Source organism: Triticum dicoccoides, chromosome 5B (assembly GCF_002162155.2).
Source record: "Triticum dicoccoides isolate Atlit2015 ecotype Zavitan chromosome 5B, WEW_v2.0, whole genome shotgun sequence".
Classification (NCBI taxonomy): domain Eukaryota; kingdom Viridiplantae; phylum Streptophyta; class Magnoliopsida; order Poales; family Poaceae; genus Triticum; species Triticum dicoccoides.
The window spans coordinates 517808173-517815757 of NC_041389.1; positions in this window are offsets into that span (position 1 = coordinate 517808173).

Sequence of the window (7585 nt, forward strand, 5' to 3'; positions counted from 1 at the left end):
CAATCATAGAATCACATCTCCTTATCACCCACAGTCTAGTGGTCAAGTAGAGTTGAGCAATAGAGAAATCAAATTAATTTTGCAAAAGAGTGTGAATAGATCTAGAAAGAATTGGTCCAAGAAACTTGATGATGCATTGTGGGCCTATAGAACTGCATACAAAAATCCTATGAGTATGTCTCCGTATAAGATGGTTTATGGAAAAGCTTGTCATTTACCTCTAGAACTTGAACATAAAGCATATTGGGCTATCAAAGAGCTCAACCATGACTTCAAACTTGCCGGTGAGAAGAGGTTGTTTGATATTAGCTCACTTGATGAATGGAGAACCCAAGCCTATGAGAATGCCAAGCTATTTAAAGAAAAAGTCAAACGCTGGCATGACAAAAGGATACAAAAGCGTGAGTTTAACGTAGGTAATTATGTGTTATTATTCAACTCTCGTTTAAGATTTTTTGCAGGAAAATTTCTCTCTAAATGGGAAGGTCCTTACATGGTCGAGGAAGTCTACCGTTCGGGTGCTATAAAAATCAACAACTTCGAAGGCACAAGTCCAAGGGTGGTGAACGGTCAAAGAATTAAACATTATATTTCAGGTAATCCTATCAATGTTGAAACTAATATTATTGAAACCGTAACCCCAGAGGAATACATAAGGGACACATTCCAGAACGTACCAGACTCCGAAAAGGAATAGGTATGTGGTACAGTAAGTAAACCGACTCCAAAACAATTCTAAAGGAAATTTTTATCAGTGTTGGAATATTTAAGAATTTTAGGAAGAAAGAAGTAGTCCGGGAAGGACACGAGGCCTCCACGAGAGTGGAGGGCGCGCCCACACCTACTGGGCGCGCCCCCTGTCTCGTGGACACCTCGTGTGCCTCCCAGACTCTGTTTTCTTGCACGTTACGTATTTTGGTTGGTAAAAATTCATTATATAATCCCCCAAAAGTTTTGACCATCGTATCACGCAAATATCCTCTGTTTTCGTTTCGAGCTGTTTTCTGTTACAGATCTAGAGCATCATGGCATCTCCAAGCGCTCCCAAGGACAAGTTTTTCGAGAGGGTTATCAACCCCTATCTCGCGGAGGTGCTGCAACACCATAAAACCATTGAGATGCGTGAGGGGGTGCTGCACATTTGTGATGTGGAGGGACCAAGGCGTACCGGAAGCGTGGAGACAAAGCTCGAAGTTGTGGAGCAGCAAGTCTTCAAGTGCCAAGGGATGGTGGAGCGTGGACTCAACGCCAACCAGATGATGATCACGGAGTTCACCAACAACCACAAGCTAGATGCCAAAGTCATTGGGGAAACCATCTTCAAGCTTCAAGAGAAAATCGAGCACCTCCAAGCCCAGATCTATGACCTGCAAAACCAGAACTGTGAGTATGAATATAGATTCAAAAGGATGAGTTTGGCTGCAGATTTAAGGATCCCGGAGACTCGATCATCCTTCTATGATGGTGAGCCTATGCCTTGGAAGATGGACGACAAGCCTACATCATCAACAACTCCTACTTCACCACCTCCGAGGACATTATCACATGGGTATGGGCACTCCCCTTGGCAACTGCCAAGCTTGGGGGAGGTGCCCCGGTATCGTATCACCATCACACTCCTATCTTTACCATTTTATTTAGTTTGATCCTTTTTAGTAGTATCTTAATCTAGTAGATTGAAGTTTTGATATCATGTAGCTTCTAGTTTTGCTTTGTGATCTCTTTATGTAATCAAGTCCGTGAGCTATCTATAATAAAGATTAGTGTTGAGTCAAGGGCTTTGCTTTCTTGCTATGATCTTGAGAAAAATAGAAAGAATAAAGAGAATAAAAGAGTTTGTATTGTATAGTAATGACTTCACACATAGAAAGTATGAGGCTTAAAAGTTGTTGAGAGATGATAAGCATAGTCTTGGTCATCGTTGCAATTAATAGGAAGTAATAAGGGAAGAGAGGTTTCACATATAAATACACTATCTTGGACATCTTTTATAATTGTGAGCACTCATTAAGTATGACATGCTAAAAGAGTCGACGTTGGACAAGGAAGACAACGTAATGGTTTATGTTTTCTCACAGCTCAGTTAAATTATATTATCATTGACCTTCCGAACATGTTGAGCTTGTCTTTCCTCCTCATGCTAGCCAAATTCCTAGCACCAAGTAGAGATACTACTTGTGCTTCCAAATATCCTTAAACCCAGTTTTGCCATGAGAGTCCACCATACCTACCTATGGATTGAGTAAGATCCTTCAAGTAAGTTGTCATCGGTGCAAGCAATAAAAATTGCTCTCTAAATATGCATGACTTATTAGTGCGGAGAAAATAAGCTTTATACGATCTTGTTATGGAAGCAATAAAAGCGACGGACTGCATAATAAAGGTCCATACACAAGTGGCAATATAAAGTGACGTTCTTTCATACTAAGATTTTGTGTATCCAACCCTAAAAGCGCATGGCAACCTCTGCTTCCCTCTGCGAAGGGCCTATCTTTTACTTTATGTTTCTACTTTATGTTTCTACTTTATGTTTTTACTTTACGCTTGAGTCAAGGTGACCTTCACCTTTCCCTTTTTCATTTTATCCTTTGGCAAGCTCCTCGTGTTTGAAAGATCATGATACATATATCCAATTGGATGTTCGTTAGCATGTACTATTATTGTTGACATCACCTAAAGGTGAATATGTTGGGAGGCAACGCAATAAGCCCCTATCTTTCTCAGTGTCCGGCTGAAACTCCATAACCACAAGTATTGCGTGAGTGTTAACAATTGTAGAAGCTTATATGATAGTTGAGTATGTGGACTTGCTGAAAAGCTCTATTCTTGACTCTTTGTGATGCTACGATAAATTGCAATTGCTTCAATGACTGAGATTATAGTTTGTTAGCTTTCAATGAAGTTTTTGAACCATACTTGACATTGTGAATTGATTGTTACTTGAGCATAAGAATTCATATGACAAAATCTATATATGTTGCTGTTACAAGAATGATCATGATGCCCTCATGTACGTATTTTATTTTTATTGACACCTCTATCTCTAAACATGTGGCCATATTTTTCAATTTCTGCTTCCGCTTGAGGACAAGCGAGGTCTAAGCTTGGGGGAGTTGATACGTCCATTTTGCATCATGCTTTTATGTCAATATTTATTGCATTATGGGCTGTTATTACACATTATATATCAATACTTATGGCTATTCTCTCTTATTTTGTAAGGTTTACCATGAAGAGGGGGAATGCCGGCAGCTGGAATTCTGGTTGAAAAGGGAGAAAACATTGGAAACCTATTCTGTGCTCCAAAAGGCCCGAGACTCCATGAAACTTATTTTTGGAATTAATAAGAATTATTGAGCGGAAGAAACACCTCAGGGGGCCCACACCCTGTCCAGGAGGGTGGGGGGAGCGCCCACCCCTACTGGGCGCGCCGCTGTCTCCTGGGCCCCCTGGTGGCCCCCCAGTGTCCATCTTCTGCTATATGAAGGGTTTTATCCTGGAAAAAAATCATGGGCAAGCTTACGGGACGAAACTCCGCCGCCACGAGGCGGAACCTTGGCGGAACCAATCTAGAGCTCTGGCAGAGCTGTTCTGCCAGTGACACTTCCCTCCGGGAGGGGGAAATCATCACCATCGTCATCACCAACGATCCTCTCATCGGGAGGGGGTCAATCTCCATCAACATCTTCACCAGCACCATCTCCTATCGAACCCTAATTCATCTCTTGTATCCAATCTTGTATCCAAAACCACAAATTGGTACCTGTGGGTTGCTAGTAGTGTTGATTACTCCTTATAGTTTATACTTATTGGTTTACTTGGTGGAAGATTATATGTTCAGATCCTTAATGCATATTATTACACCTCTGATTATGAACATGAATATTCTTTGTGAGTAGTTACGTTTGTTCCTGAGGACATGGGTGAAGTCTTGCTATTAGTAGTCATGTGAATTTGGTATTCGTTCGATATTATGATAAGATGTATGGTGTCTTTCCTCTAGTGGTGTTATGTGAACGTCGACTACATGACACTTCACTATTATTTGGGCCTAGAGGAAGGCATTGGGAAGTAATAAGTAGATGATGGGTTGCTAGAGTGATAGAAGCTTAAACTCTAGTTTATGCGTTGCTTCGTAAGGGGCTGATTTGGATCCATATGTTTAATGCCGTGGTTAGGTTTACCTTAATACTTTTGTTGTAGTTGCGGATGCTTGCAATAGGGGTTAATCATAAGTGGGTGCTTGTCCAAGTAAGGACAGTACCCAAGCACCGGTCCATCCACATATCAAATTACCAAAGTACCGAACGCGAATCATATGAGTGTGATGAAACTAGCTTGACGATAATTCCCATGTGTCCTCGGGAGCGCTTTTCTCATTATAAGAAATTGTCCAGGCTTGTCCTTTGCTACAAAAAGGATTGGGCCACCTTGCTGCACCTTATTTACTTTTATTGCTTGTTACTCGTTACAATTTATCTTATCACAAAACTATCTATTACTTACAATTTCAGTGCTTGTAGAGAAAACCTTACTGAAAACCGCTTATCATTTCGTTCTGCTCCTCGTTCGGTTCGACACTCTTACTTATCGAAAGGACTACGGTAGATCCCCTACACTTGTGGGTCATCATCAGCCGCTGAAGGAGATCGGGGGTGGAGAGGATGATGTCATCAATGTACAGCAACAAATATGCAGTGTCAGCTCCCTGATGATACGCAAAGAGTGAGGCATCAGAGCGAGTGGACCGAAAGCCCAGAGACTGTAGGAAGGCTGCGATACGCTGGTATCAAGACCGAGGCGCCTGCTTCAACCCGTACTTAGAGCGGGAGAGCAAGCATATGAAGTCGGGGTGCTTGGCATCGACGAAACTAGTAGGCTGCTCACAGAACACCTGCTCGGCAAGATGACCGTGCAAGAAGGCATTGGAGACGTCCAACTGATGCACAGGCCAGGCGCGCGAGACGGCTAGCTGAAGGACGGCGCGGATCGTGCCCGGTTTCACAACCGGGGCGAAGGTGTCAGTGAAATCCACGCCAGCGCGCTGCCGAAAACCACGAACCACCCATCAAGCCTTGTAGCGCTCGAGAGAACCGTCCGAGCAAGTCTTGTGGCGAAACACCCACTTGCCAGAGATGATGTTGGCACGGTGGGGTCGCGGAAGAAGTTGCCATGTGCGGTTGCGCTGTAAGGCATCGAGCTCCTCCTGCATTGCAGCTAGCTAGTGGGGATCCCGAAAGGCAGCGCGAGCGGAGGTCGGGACGGGTGATGGCATCGACGTCGAGACGGCGCACACATACTCGTCGGCAGAGTAGCGCGTGCTGGACCGAAGCACTCCTGCCCGTGCACGGGTGCCACGGCGGCGGCGGCCGTGGTGGCGGCGGTGGAGGCGGCCGCGGGGGCACCCGGGGCAGCGGCGGAGGCGGCAGCGACGGTGGAGGCCGCAGCGGCAGCCGAGCCGGTGGCAGAGGAGGCGACGGGCGAGGGTGACATTGAGCCCGTCGCCGGGTGGGCGGGCGGGGTGCCGGACTCAACCTCGTATGAGGGAGACGGGGACCCGGGTGCCCGCTCTGACTCGATCTCGGGGAAGGAAGTCACGAAGCCAGGTGGTGGCGGCAGATGGCGCCGTGCCCGGGGGGCCGCCGGGGGCTGCCACCGCGCATCGCTCCACGAGGGGGACGCGGGGGCCGACGCAGAAGGGGCTGAAGCCGGAGGAACCTAAAAAAGGGAACACCGTCTCGACAAAGTACACATGCCTCGAGGTGTACACACGATGAGTGACTTGATCATAACATCGGTAACCTTTGGTGTTAGGAGGGTAGCCAAGGAAGACGCATGGGACGGATCGTGGTGTGAGCTTGTGTGGCATGGTGGACGCGGTGCTAGGATAACAGAGACACCCGAAGATGCGGAGACCATCATAGGACGGTGGTGTGCCGAAGAGAAGGTGGTGTGGGGCGTAGTTCCACCGAGGGCGACACAGACGAATGTTAACTAAGAGAGTGGCAGTAGCAAGGGTATCTGGCCAAAACCGAGCGGGCATGTTAGAGTGAAAGAGTAACGTGCGAACGCAGTCATTCAGAGTGCGGAGAATGCGCTCGGCGTGGCCGTTCTGCTGAGAAGTGTAGGGGCAAGTCAGACAAAAGGTGGTGCCGTGAGAGGCGAGAAGTGTGCGAAGAGCAACGTTTTCAAACTCTTTTCCGTTATCAGTTTGGAGTGCGAGTATGGGGTGACCGAACTGGGTGGTGACATAGGAATAAAAGGCGGTGAGTGTGGCTAAAGCATTGGATTTACGACGAAGAGGAAAAGTCCACACATAGTGAGAATAATCATCTAGGATCACCAAGTAGTATAGATAGCCCGTGTTACTCGCAACGGGAGACGTCCAAACATCACTATGAAGCAATTGAAACAGAAAAGTGGAAACTGAGGTAGACGCACTAAAGGGAAGACGAACATGCTTGCCTAAGCAGCATGCCTCACAAGAGTGCTCGTCGAGCTTGTTACATGAGAAAGAGAAACTCCTAAGAATTTGACGTAATACTGTGGGGTTGGGGTGGCCCAAGCGAGCATGCCAGAGGTCAACGCCGGCGGCAAGGGCGACTGGTGTGGAAGTGGAGGCGCCGACGTGCACGGGATAGAGATGATTGGGACTATCACATCGGTGAAGGATCATCCGAGTACAGGCGTCTTTCACAAATAAAAACACCGTCGAATTCAACAGTAAGTGGGTTCTCACTAGTAAGATGACGAACGGAAACTAGGTTTGTGACTAGTTCAGGGGAAACAAGAACATTAGACATAGTAATGGGTGTGGAAGTGGAGGGAAAACTAGTGCTACTGATGTGAGTGATAAGTAAGGAGGAGCCGTTGCCAACGGTGATACGAGTGGGTGTGCGAACAGGAGTGGAGGAGGTTAGGTTACCGGGATGAGCTGTCATGTGCGCAGTAGCACCTGAGTCCATGTACCAGTCGCCTCCACCGACAGAGCTACTCGGCGACGACGCAGAGTGCTGGGCGGCGAGGAGGGTGGGGTCCCATGACACAGGTACCAGCGGCGGCGGGAGGCCCTCGTAGGGCGGCGCTAGGGAGGGCGGGCCATAACCACCGAGGGAAGGCGACAGCGGGAGGCCCCCATAGGGCGGCGCCGGGACGGGTGGACCATAACCGCCGACGGGCGGCAGCGCAAGGAGGGCGCCGTAGCCGGCGCCATTCGGCTGGTAAGGCGGCAATGGGTAACACCAGCCCGGAGAAGCCATCGACGGGGCGGGTGAAGCATGGCCGCCGGCCATTGGCGTGGCCGGCTGCATATGGGTGACGTCGGGCGCGCCGTAGGTGGCGGCCGCGTCGTACGGTGGTGGGGCCGCGCCAGAGGACGCCAGCTGCATGTGGGTGACGTCGGGCGTGCCGTAGTCGGCGGCCGCGCCGTACGGCGACAGGGCTGCACCGGACGGCGCCGGCGGCAGGACGGCAGAGGCGACGACGGAAGGGCCGGTGGACGCCATCGCGGGTCCGACAGCGGCGTATGGGTAGCGGCGGCGGCGCGGAGGAGTCGCGCAGTGGCGGCGGGGTGGCGGCGGCGGCG